The 13,738-nt window shown below is 33.9% G+C and overlaps 1 long non-coding RNA gene across 1 annotated transcript; it reads left to right on the top strand.

Annotated features, from left to right (window-relative positions):
- The first annotated feature begins 352 nt into the window (after positions 1 to 352).
- LOC131632516 (uncharacterized) lies at positions 353 to 6,116 on the top strand. Its single transcript, XR_009293034.1, has 5 exons — positions 353 to 643; positions 759 to 837; positions 922 to 982; positions 1,092 to 1,151; positions 6,046 to 6,116. It is a non-coding gene; the product is annotated as an uncharacterized LOC131632516 (long non-coding RNA).
- The last annotated feature ends 7,622 nt before the right edge of the window (positions 6,117 to 13,738 follow it).

Below are 13,738 nucleotides of genomic sequence, written 5' to 3'. Positions count from 1 at the left end.
GAAGCTATTAAAGGCAACGTCACACTACAAGAAATTTGCCATATACCAACGGACACCTTTAGTGACGGTAAAAAAAAGTGTTGGTATAGATAGTATTTAGAAACCAAATTTACAAGTCACCGATTGGTATAGGGTCTACAATACTCTTAGATAAAAGACACTCAATTTTTTAATCTTAAAAAATCCCCTGGCTAGAATCAAACCGAAGACATTTATAATAACAGTTTTTTACTCAATCTTTTATTTTGGAATTTTTTAGGTCAAATTTTTCTAAAAGAATTTTTGGGAGCTAAAAGTTGTATGAAAATCCCAAATCATCTAAAACGCTTCTCTCCTGAAATCTGAAATTCTCCCGCGTCTAAATTTTCTTGCGTGAATTCATTCGCTCCTATCAATTTGTGTATCACGCGTGAATTCATTCTCCCGCGTCTTCATTTACGCTGCATCGATTCTTATTCCTAAACCTAACCCTAACTATTCATTTTCATTTACGGCTGCATCGATTCAACTTCGGTGTATCACCTACAACGATTCATCTCTCATGTGTAGCATCTACAATGATTTCTTAGTAGAGTGTTGGATTTGCTAGCTACGAAGGCTCCTTAAATTTTGGCGAAGAACACCTATCTCTGTAACAGTGAATGTGAGTAATCTTCGTGGAGTTATTGGCATGTTAATATTTTTAAAGACATTGTATTCATTCATAACATGTTGTTTTTGTTATTCAATTCAATAAAAGATTTTCATGATTCCTCAAGGTACAATCGCCGACGACCTAGTTCCGTTGTTTAATAAGTATGGTAAGGTCGCCGACATCTTCATCCCCAAATATCAAAGGTATTTATTTTTTAATTTCCCCCATATATCCATCATCAGATCCATAATTTTAGCTTATTAAAATTGATATTTTTAATTTTTTAGAATTGGTGAGTCGATGGGTTTCGCTTTTGTGCGTTACAAGTATGCTAATGAAGCTTCCAAGGTTGTTAATAGGTTCTACGATTTGCTTCTTCATTTCATTCTCTTTTCTGTTGATTTCATTGTTTAGTTGAGTTTTGTATGTGAATTTTTTAAAATAATTAATTCTTCAGGAAGAATGGTTGATGCCCCTGAAATAACTGTCCAGTTTGCAAAATATGGCCTGAGTGGATGTAAGTTCCACTATTTTTATTTTCCCGTTTTCGTTACAAGGGTGAAGTTATGACAAATTATTATTGCGTTTGTGTCGCCCTCGGTTTTTTACCGTACCTCTCGTGGAGAGATACACGAACTGACTCTTCTTTTACTTTTGTGTTTTTGAAAATCAGAGAGTCGCCACCGACTTTTATTTTATCCAATTAAGGAAAGATTTATAAAAGAAACAGAAAAAGACCTTTAAGAGATTTTGGGTAAGGGGTAGGTTATACAAAGGGAAGGTGTTAGCACCCTTTGTATCCATGGTTATCCATGGGCTCTTAATTGCTTAGCTCACTTGTTTAAATCATTTGTCTTGCTTTGAAATGCTTGTATGTGATCTTAAAATTCATTTTGTGAATTGACTTTGTAATGATCCTTGTGTGGATGTATACAAAGTGTTTTACCTTTCGAAAGATGTTTTGAAAAAAAAAACGTTAACTTCGTAATGATCCCTGTTTGGATATATACCAAGTATTGCCTTTTTGAAAGTTTTATTTTGAAAAACAATGATATATGAGACATTTGTTTGTTTTGATTTGAGCAAGCAATTAGGAAGTCTACCCTAAGTTTATAAGGTCTTTTCCTATTTCCTTTAGAAAATTCTCCTTTTACCGGATGTAAACAAAAGTTCGATTTTGCATTTGAAACAGTAGAATTTGATTTAAAAGAGTGAAAGAGGGATTACCCTAAGAGGTGCAAGTGTGATATGTGTTTTGATTCAGATATTTTATCTTTGAAGTTAATGATCTAACGCTTCAGTTTTTATCTTTGACATACACGCAGTTTTATATGTACTGTAATTAAAATGCGGGAATATAAAATGCGGAAAGTAAATCTACGCTATTACATCGATTGTGCGGGAAATGTAAGCTACGCTATTTACATGAATTTGACAACCTATACACTTTATCTAGGAATTTAAAGTGCAATAAGATAAAAGAAATATTTTTGGATTTTTTGTATGATTGATTTTAATTAGAATTAATGCATAATTAATTTAATTAAAATGAGAAAAAAGGTAGAAATAAAATTTAAACCTAAAAATTAAGTCTAAAATATGTTCAAAAGGCTTGTTAATTAATTTTAAAATAAAACTAATTTTTATTTGGATTTTTTGAAGTTGTTTTGAAAATTATTAAGTTAAATAATCATATAATTATGCAAATAATTACACAAATAACTAAAACTTAAAGAGAAAAATATTCTAAATATGTACAAAATTAGTCTATAATATATAAACTAAATTTAATATAAAGAACAATTTTTTTTTTGATTTTTTAATTGGTTGAGATAATTAAAAAGCAAGTATATAAATATATATACTAATTAATTAAACAAAATATTTTAATTATTAAAAAAAATAAAATATTTTTATGTCAAAAATTAATAGATTATTTTATAAACCTAAAAATATTTTTATTAACCTAAAAATATTTTTATTATATTTTTTTGATTTTTAAAACTATTTTAAATTAATTTTGCAAAGAAAATAAAATAAAATAGAAAATATAAAATAAATGATCATATGTGGTTGACAAGAGAGTCCATGGCATGGACTGCATGTTTTAGTGCGTAGGATGAGCAGCTGGCGTGATCTGATGGTGGTTGGAGTGAGGGCATATGGCGCGTAACACACCTGCAAGGCACTGGATCAGAAAAATTAAAAAAAATTAAGACGCGCGCGTTCTGGCCAACTAGAGGACGCCACGTCTTGTCTTCTTCATCAGACATGTTCTTTTACACCGCTCATTTGCAGGTGGTGTAAAAAGCTCCAATCTATTACACCTGCAAAATAACGAATATAAGCAAAACGTAAAAGAAATTTGGCGCGAGGCCATGGTTCAACTCGTCTGGTTCATACGAATTCAATGGGACCTCTTTGAACCTGTAATTTTGCTTAATTTGAGAAGCCCTAATTTTGAGATCAAGAACCCTAAAATGGTGGTTTCGTGTACAAGCATCCAAACCTTAATTACACTTCCAAAAATGATCAGAACATCAAACTAAACTCAAATATATGTTTACATCTTGTTAAACATGCATGTATGACTATATTTTGCTAAGTTTTAGTTTGAGCAAACCGTGAGGTATAGTGCTCGATTCTTTGAGTTTCAAAGCTTGAATCTGATTTGAATAGGTTCAGTGATGCTTAGGGATTGTATTTGAGTGTTTAGTTTGAATTAAAAATGACTTAAACTAAAAATTCGAATTTCAAGTTTCTTTGAAAATTTCAATTTGATTCAAGAGTGATACAAGCAAGAGTATGGTTCTGATTTTGTCTCCTTTTGTTACTGAAATGTTCTACTCCATTTATAGACCATGGAGGGACTTAAAAACTAAGCTAACATGCATTAAGTGTTTTGTTGAATTTTTGACTTTTTAATAATATGTAGCTTTGAATTCAAGCAACCATGGCTCAATTTTCTTCAATCTTCTGCTGTACCATCTCTTTGGGGAAGAGCTTTGAATGATTCTTGATGACTCATGCTTAAGATCAAAGCTACATAACATTATCTTGCACCATTTCTTTTCAATTTAATCTTAAATGTAATAAAATTAAACCAAAAAGAAATAAAATGTTATGGGCCTTAGGTTGGTCGTGGGAGGCCCTTAGCATTGTTAGAAGCATGTTTGGATCATGGAAACTTGGTCTCTTTTGAAAAAAAAACACTTTTGATCAATGTTGATTTCATGCATTTTCCCAAAAAATAGCCAACTTTAACAAGGCATAAATCCCTCAATTTTTATCATATGAAGGAGTTCTTGTACTTTTTAGAAACCTCAAGATGTCCTCTACAATCCACTTTGGAAACTTTTTTTCATTTGGAGAAGTTATCTTGATGTTATGGCCTTTGACAAAAACCACTTTTTGTTGACTTTGAAAATGACCTGTAATGTCTTGGTTCATATTTTCCAAATGGTGAATCTAATGACCATGGGACCAATTGCATTTGAAAGATAATTGAATTTAATTCAAAATGAGCTTTGGTTGGAATTTTTTGGATGAAGGATGAGAGAGTTATGACTAGTCAAAGTTCAGTTGACTTTTTAGGAGAAAACCCTAATTTTGAAACTTTGGGTTTTGCTGATTTTTGATCTTTTCTTGATGAATTATGATCAACCAATGATCAAATGATGAATATTTTGACAAAATATGGATGTTGACAAAAAAAAAAATTCATTTTTGACTGTCTGTTGACTTTTCGGTCAAACTGGTCGTCTGTTGATTGTTTGAGCTGCTGACTGTGCGTCTGAGTGAATTGAAGTTTGAAAATTTGTATGGTGGTACTTTGAGATATATGGAGGTCCATGAAATCCATTTGAGGTCTCAAAAAAAAAACTTGTTCTCCTGAAAAAAACAAAAACCCTAGTTAGGGACTGTTCGTGTAGGAGACAGTTAAGCGTACCTGATTTTTGTGCAGTGCTGAGTCTTTGCTAATCATGTGATATTCAGAAGACTTCTAGAACAAAAATCTTGGAATTTTGAAATGCAAAAGATTAATTCGATTGATGGTACAAAACGCGGAGAATTGCATTGTCGGCGGGTTTGACTGTCAACTGACTGTTCAGGCATTAACATAGCAGTTAAAGTGAAAATTCAACAATCAAAGTTAATTTTTTCTTTTTTTTTTGTTGTATTAATGGTGAAAATTTATTTACATGAGTTGTTAGAAAAACACAGACATAATAAATAAATAATATATACTGTATGCGAGCGAAATTACCGATAATAACCCTGAACAACATTTAATGCACAGAAAAATAAATATTTAACTGGCAGACAACACACAAAATATTATCTTAATAATTAAACAACAGTACGACAAATAGTACGACATTTAATACTGACAGTACAAATATTACATAATATAATGAACAGTACGACGAGTAAACGATACATTATTTAAAAATAAAAGATACGACAAACTTTTAAGAATGACGATTAATAACCCATACTATAAATAATAACATATAGATGATTGGGAGTGTAAACAACTCAGGTCCGCATTTTTCAGGACCATGCAGACAGAAAAAAGACATGATTACCACCACGACGGTGATGACCATAAGAAAACACGTTTCCATCCGCTTCGCCATTTTTGCCGGTGAAGAAGAGAGAATGAATATGAAGTAGAAATTTGAGAGATGAGTTAGAATTTGATGTGAGATTTTATGAAAAAAATGAGATGTATTTATAGAGTGAAAAGAAGGATAGAGACGTTGGGGAATGAAGTGATTCCGTACAAAAAGGAAAATTTGAGTGGTAGTAGGATTTGAAAGAAAGTGTATGGTAGGGTTTGAAAAGAGAGATGTATAGAATAAAGTTAGGATTTGATTTTGAAAGAAAGAGATTTGAAAAGAAAGGAAAAGATTTTTGAAAATAATAGAATATAGTACAAAAATTAGTGGGAAACAAAAATTAATAATAATTTACTTGTTACCAGTACAGTCTGAATCCCCGGACTTTGCGCCTGCAAAAAGATTAAATTCTGTACCAATTGCGTCAGTGCTATTTATCTGCAAATAAATCTCAAATAAACAGCGTGTGTGAAATGATAAATAGTACTTGGCGTTTGTGTAAGAATAAATTCAACAGCGAACCAAAATACCGTATAAGAAATATTCTAAAAACCGAGTGTTCATAAAATCAGGAAATAAAATCCAAGATTATATGAAACTCTCAATTTTTAGATAGAAGTCTGTTGCCTTCTTTCTGAAAAAGATGCGGGCAAATTTTGGGGTATAACAGTTTGGATTGACAGTGAGTTTTGCATTGTGATAACAGATGTTGGTTATTATTTTCTGAATGCTTGATCTTTTTATTGTCGTGCATTTTTATATAGCTAATTTTATTTATTTAGTCTACAGTTAGAAAGGAAGGATTATTGAAACATTCCGAGATCAAAGACCTCAAGGAGCTAGAGTCACGGGAGGAGAAGGTGAGTACCACATTTTACTGTCCTGCTTCTTTTAGATTGTGGTTGCCTTAGAAAAGTTTCAATAGCTTATATTTTGTATTTTGAAAAGTGGAGTGTGATGAGCAATGTTTAAATTCCATGTGATTTCTTGCTTGTGTTTTTAATGTTCAAAAGGATCATTGAATTTTATAGCCTAAACCATTTCATGAATTTTCAATGATACCATTGATGCATTTATTAATTAACTTTGATGGTCTTTTTATGTTTTCTGTTATCTCATAGAGAGGGTTGTGAAGAATTAGAGGAATGGAAAAACAGAAGATTTTTCGTGGATTTATGAAAAAATAGAAAAGTTTTTGAGTGGTGATGGAAAGGCAGCTGAGCTTCATGGGAACTGAGAGGAAGAAGAGCAAGGAATCACTTCGGAAGCGTGGTGACTTACCCATTCATTTAGCTGCTCGCTCAGGGAACTTGACTAGAGTCAAAGAGATACTTCAAAATTCTTGTAACTTATGAAACAAATAACTTGTTGGCAAAGTAGAACCTTGAGTGGGGAGACCCTTCAATTGTCCCCAGAAATGGCTACAATCTTTTCCACGTTGCTGCAAAACAGGGTCATCTTGGTAAGATACACTTAGGATTATATATATTTTTTGTTGTTTATTTTGTCTTCTTTCTAAACAGTTTTATCAGGTCAACAAACATATGAAATTTAGTACCCATAAAATATTGATTGTGTATTGGTCTATCTTATTTATTACTCCCTCCGTTCCTTTTTAAGTGTCGTTTTAGAAGAATTTTTTTGTTCCTATTTAAGTGTCGTTTTATAATTTAATGTTATAATTTGTTATTTATACCCTTATTTTCTCAATAACTCCACCTCAAATTTTTCAATTAATTATTAGAAAAAGAGAGTGTATGATTAAATTTATTTGGAGAGAGAAAAATAAATAAGGATATAATAGGAAAAGTAACTCTAATAATCCATTATCTTGGTTGAAGAGCTTTTTGCTAAAACGACACTTAAAAAGGAACGGAGGGAGTAGTTAATTAACTTGTATACCAGAATTTATAATATCCTTTCAGTTTTTTGTAGTATATGTAGCCATTTTATTTTTGTAATTATGCCCTTTTGAAAATTTTACTTCTTCTTGTGCATTCTGCAGAGACAATAAAAAGATCCACATCATGCCAAATAAAAGTTATGTTTGCTTGAAGCTGAATAAAAAGTGTGGTAATCTCAAACTTGAACATTACTAAGCATCTCTTATATGTAAAACATACAACATGGATGTATTATGTACATGTGCTACAGTAAATGTTACATCATGTCCAATACTGAACAAATAGTTTGATATTATTAACTCTTGTGAATTTTACAATGTTACATAAATTTTAGGAACTTAGACAACTTTTCACTCCACCACTGTAACTTTTTAAGAACTTAAAATAGAATCCCACAAGTTACTCTCTCTACATCCGATTTTGTGCATAGAGAAATTAGTTTTTAAAGATTGATAGGAACATGTTCAACAAGAATTTGTTTTACATGTTGAATTTGACTTGAGAATCCTTCAATACTGATATTTGTTACAAATAGGTTGTTACATGGAGAATGTCCATATAATACTACTCTAAACATTGTCGCACGCTCGCGAAAAATGAACAGAGTCGCCACTAATATATTTATTCCATAAGGGAAAGAAATATCAGAAAACCTAACAAGGGATAAGAACAGGGTCTTGCGACCAGAGAATCTAGGTACGGGAGTCGGTTACACGAGGGGAAGGTACTAGCACCCCTCACGCCCATCGTACCCGATGGTATCCACCTATGTTTGTTTCTATCTAAAGGGTGTGTAAATCTATAGCTTAATTACTAGGGGAATGCATGCAAATGAAAGAAAAGAAACACGGGGAAAATAAGGTTTATAAATAGTTGTGCTTGCTTAGGCCCCGCGACCTAATGCCTACGTATCCTTTTTAGGAATCAGAGCGCCGTAGTTCAGTCACATGTTTTTGTTTGTTTTTGTGTTTTTTAGTTGGGCGGAGTTAACGTTCGCGCTCTTGCATAAGGGGACGGCCTACGATGCGTACGAGCGGAAATAACATTGCCCTTAAGAAAAAGAGATGAGAGAGAGATTTTGAGTGTTTCGAGGAGATTTTAAGCAAGGGAAACTCGAGTTACTCTTTGGTTGGTGTTTTTTAGATTGGGAACTTACGCTCGAATGGTTCCCTTAAGCAAGGGAGATCCAAGCACTCGAATGATTCCCTTAAGCAAGGGAGATTCAAGATTCCATTCCCTATTTAATGATTTTCACTTTTTTATTAATGTTTTTTAAGTATTTTCTTTGTATTTTTTAAAGGGATTTTATTTTGAATATTTTTAGATGTTTTGATGTTGTAAAAGAAAAAGAATGAGAAGAGGGGGACTAGCCTAATTTCTAAACCTAAAGTTATTGTTCACAAAGGGAATTCTAAGCCTAAATTATGCTAAGAATATACAAACTAAATCAATTAAGATTATTAAAGTCTATTTAAAAGTCAATTAGCAAAAATAATCACCTACAAAATAAAATGACTTGTTGAAGCTATTAAAAGTATTCACAAAATATTCACAAAAATACTCACAAAATATTCACAAAAGTACTCACAAAATATTAGAAACACATTTTTTATATATTCTTTTTTATGTGAAGGAAATTGAATTAAAAGTGAAAAGGAAACAAAATTAACACAAAATTAAAATATAACAGGCAGGAGGTGCAAAAGCATTTTCAAAAATGAACTAAAATCAATTAGAATGGCAAGCTGGGCCCAAACAAGGGGTGGTAAGAACAGTTGGCGCCAAGGCCCAGTCCAGAAGGACGCGTGGTGTATCAATCAAAGCAAGGGTACATTCAGAAAACAATTGAGGCCCAGTATTGAATGGCCCATGCGTTCCAATCCATCAATTTCACACAGCATTTACTCACACAACATATACTCATACATTTTATTTATCGCATGCATATTGTCCCTATTATTCCATTAGTGTAGGAAATATAACGTGACCACATAACACAACCTGTATCAATTGGTGCAAAGACTTTAAGTATAATAAGACAAAAAATGAAATGCTGGACCAATAACACTTCGCCACGTCCGGCTCCCAATCATGTGAATAAGCCAAAACAAAATGAAGACCGTTGGAAGCCAGCCTATGATAACACGCCATGTAATAAAACCAAATTTGGCTCATGCAGTAACGTCGCCGGAGCCGGAGATGCTCCGGTCATCTTCTTCACTCAGCGCCGCCGCCTGAAAAAAAAACGCCCAGAAAATCACCAAACCACCACCATCTCACTCGTTTTTCCGCGTAGATTACAGATCCGGCCTTAGTTTTCACTGAATGTCTCTCTAATGGCCTAACCGAGACAACACACAAAGCCCTAACCTCTAAAATTTTCATGAAAACACAAGATAAGCATAGCATAACGATTCTCATGATACTTACGACTCAAATATATCATCATTGCATTCGAAACCATCACCATATCAAGGAAAACAGAGCAAGTTTAAGATCCACGTATAAGATACATCACACACATTGCAAACATAATGATGTTAACTCTAGCATATGCTTCTATACTACAAGTTAAATGAAAACTCACCTGAAGCGAATCTTGAGTGAATTTTTCGGAGAAACTTCAACTTTCCACTTTGTGAATCCGGATCTTGAAGGTGATGATGACGTTTAGCCTCGACACTTGTTCTGACTTGTTTGAAGTGGTAGAGAGAGCTTGAAACTTGATCTGAGCTTATAGGTGGCAGGTGATTCGTGGTGGTTGAAGGTGGTGGCTGATGATGAAGAGTGAAGGTTGTGGATGATAATGATGGAAGATGAAGATGATGATGGAAGTTGCAGGTTGTTCTGAAAGAGCAGTTGTGGTGGCCGGAGAAGTTTGTTGGAGTTTGTTAGGGTGGCCGGAGAAGTCCGTTACGGTGGCGGTTGGTGGTGAAAGGGGTGAAGGAAGAGAAAGGACCGAGAGGGGAATGGGGAGAGTGAGGAGAGAGTTTCGGAGAAGTGAGAGAGTGTGAAGTGAGATACCTTTATATAGCAAGCATGGGAGTTCCTTTTTGATGAATGCTTGAGGTGGGGCCTTTACACTATGCTTGCTCTAGTGAATTTGGCACTCTTTGCGTGAACTTTTGAATGCCCAGAAACATGTATGACTAATGGGGAAACTTGTATCATCACCTTGCCAAGTAACACCACCACAATGCCAACTTTGCATGTGTATTATTCTAACCACAGGCCTCCAATCGATTCAAACTTGGAACCAACATAAAGAGGGCATCAGATAGAATAAGTTTGATGTTGTAAGCTTTGAGAGGAAACACTTGCAACACATTCAAAACTGGCCCATAAAATGATGGTGCACCACTGCATACTCTTGGCACACGTGACTTGGCTTCTGGCCCACGTTCCTTGGCAAAATATCAACTGAATCAGGGCACGACTTCAGGACCCTATATCCTGCCCATCACTTATTCAATCGATGTGATACATGACTTAATGGAAAGAGGGCATGGCATAGAGTAGCATGAATCCACAATTAAATTCAATGGAGTTTTGTAAGTCTTTTAAAATTGACATTCAAAATGGCACGCCACCTGTTTGGCAAAATGCATGCGCGTGCCTTAGGAACCTGGCCCAGCTTGCCATGCAGTGGTGACTTGATGAAGGCTTGACTTTGAGGCTTCATAAATGGTTCAACACACACTCAATTTGCATCATTCTTGTTTCATTGGGTAGAGGGCATGGAGGAGAGTAGACTCATACCAAAATTCCATTCATAGCACACTTGTATATCTCTAAAATCAACTTAAAATTTGGCATACCACATGTTTGATGAAATGCCTGGTCATGACCTGGTTCATGACCTGAATTGTGACTTGGCTCAAATGACTTTTACACAACTTCAACCCACTTTCTCTCAATATAAGCTTCAAATGAGGAAACTTCCAACTAGAGAATTGTTCATCTCCATGAGATGAACAACATTGGTGTTGACCATTTTTCTGAAAAGTGCCAAATGCCACGTGTAATAGTGCTGTGAAATGGACTGTTCATCATGTTTTTTAAGAGCCAAATATTTTCTAAGTGTCACAACTTTCCATTTTTAGATTTTTTCTATTTTTGGCAACTTTTGCCAAAATCTTGATTTTATCCATCCTTTGACTTTTCTTGACTGATTTTCCACCAAAAGTCAATATTCGAGTGCTTGACCTGATTTTGACCCAAAAGTCAACTGTTCTGATTTTCTCTGATTATTGGTGGAATTCTTGATTAAATCTTCTCCAGTCAAATCCAGCCAAATGGATAATTTTCCTTGACCAGTGTGAAAGTTTCTTACTCATATAACCAATCCCTGATTAAATCTTGACCAAAAAGTCAACAGGTTGACTTTGGTCAAGGAAACCCTCATTAGGATGATCAGGGTAATCAGATGACTCCTGAACTTGTACCTTCTCACAAATGCCATGAATTGGACAGAAACCCCGATTTCAAAAGATCTTAGGCAAGATGATGGCACCCCATATTAGGCTTCAAGTCTCTTCCTCTGATCAAGGACTAATGATATGGATGTATGCAATGGTATGGCCTAGATGGATGTATGCTTATGGGTTGCAAGCCAGATAAATAAGGGTAGGACAAATTTGGGGTATGACAAACATATTAAAGCTTTATAGACTCTATAAATGAATTAGCTTGTGATGGTCAAATCTTGTCGTCACCATTGATTATGTAAAACAAGAAGTTTTATGGTCAAAGATATATACTTGTTTGATACTTGGCTGGTACAAGTGGTGGTCACGCTGCAACTATCATATAAGAATATGGTATGATGCAAATGCAAGCATCTATTATGAGTGGAGCATCTATTATGAGTGGGTTCACAAGGTAATTACCTTAGTTAACCAATATTATTGTTTAATTTCTTAAGTTGAGTTTGTAATTTATTTTATTTTATTTTTAATAGGTTATAAATACTTCTAGTGTTCAATACGAGACAAATTTTCGAAGTCCATGCATTGAAGAAGATGGAAGAAATGAAGATTAGAAATTGCTTTTATATTAGATATATTTGTATCTTTTTGTTGTCGTAGCATCTATTTTGGTGGTTATTATTATATAATTGACATTACTTTGTTATTTTGATATGTTTGTTATGACTTGCTATTTTGACAATATAATTGAAATTTTCTTCGATGTTGTTTTAAATTTTATGTGATGCATATAGAAAAAATATTTGTAAAAAAAAATTAATTATAGAAAATAAATATTTGGAAAAAAAGAGACATACACCAACGACTGATTTTGCCCTATAGCAACAGAAATGTATGGTGGATAAAGTTATTAAATAGTTTAATTAGCCGTTGCTATAGCCTATAAATTTTGACCAACCCCTAAAAATTTCTGTTGGTATAAGATATTGGGACGGAAAATTGTCGTTGGTATAGGGAATTATAGTTGACGGAAGTAAACGCCCGTTGGTATAAGTTTTTTTTACCTTTACCAACGGTTTTTGGATCTTTACCAACGGATTTCTGCCGTTGGTAGATGTCAAATTTCTTGTAGTGTCAGTAGACACAGCGAAAGCAAGGCTCGAGGTAGTTGACAAAAGAGTGAAACATTAAATGCAATGCTGTACGGATTACGCAAAGCATTAAATGCTCCCAACGGTCATCTTCTCAAACGCCTATATATTGAAGTTCTAATGAGAAGTGGAACACAACACTTGCGCAAATATACAGAAACGCTGTCAAATTCAAAAGCTCTCAAACTTCATCATCAACCTCACTACATTGTTGTTGTAATATCTTAATGAGATTAAGCTTAAACTTAAGATAAAATCACAGTTGTGATAATAGCTTATTTAAGAAGCATTGTAACTCTTAAACGAATTTGTTTACATTAAGTTGTAAGAACTAGAGTGATCAGGTTGTTGATCAGAATACTCTAGAAAGTCTTAGAGGGTATCTAAGCAGTTTGTTCCTAGAGTGATCAGGTTGTGATCAGTATACTCTAGAAGACTTAGAAGTTGTCTAAGTGGAAAACCATTGTAATCTTGTGTGATTAGTGGATTAAATCCTCAGGTAAGGTAAATCACTCCAAGGGGGTGGACTGGAGTAGTTTAGTTAACAACTAACCAGGATAAAAATCATTGTGCAAATAGTTTTTATCTTACAAGTTTTAAAGCTACACTTATTCAAACCCCCCATTTCTAAGTGTTTTTCTATCCTTCACCAACCAGTTCCCAATAGTTGCATGAACAACTATGTTTTTCTAGGTCCACTACAATGCTATCAGTGAAAAGAACATGTGTTACTTGAAAATTTAACCTACCAGCATATGTTGTTGTCCAACTAGAACTTTTCTTTATTTCTCTATCTAGTCTCCTTAATGGCTTGGTCATTATATACCCCTTATAAGCATTCACCTTTTCCCTAAGTGTTGCAAACCTACCCATCAAATAGTTTCTGATCCACTCAAACATTGTAATAATGGGTTTGTCTCTTTGCAAAAGTATTGTAGCATTAAAGGACTCACTAAGATTATTTATTAACACATCACATTTTGAGTAGAAAGGAAAAGCA

The sequence above is a fragment of the Vicia villosa genome, unplaced genomic scaffold (genome assembly GCF_029867415.1).
Source record: "Vicia villosa cultivar HV-30 ecotype Madison, WI unplaced genomic scaffold, Vvil1.0 ctg.000955F_1_1_1, whole genome shotgun sequence".
In the NCBI taxonomy this organism is placed as follows: Eukaryota; Viridiplantae; Streptophyta; class Magnoliopsida; order Fabales; family Fabaceae; genus Vicia; species Vicia villosa.
Note: the sequence above shows the minus strand (reverse complement) of the source record. Positions and strands in the feature narration are given on the sequence as shown.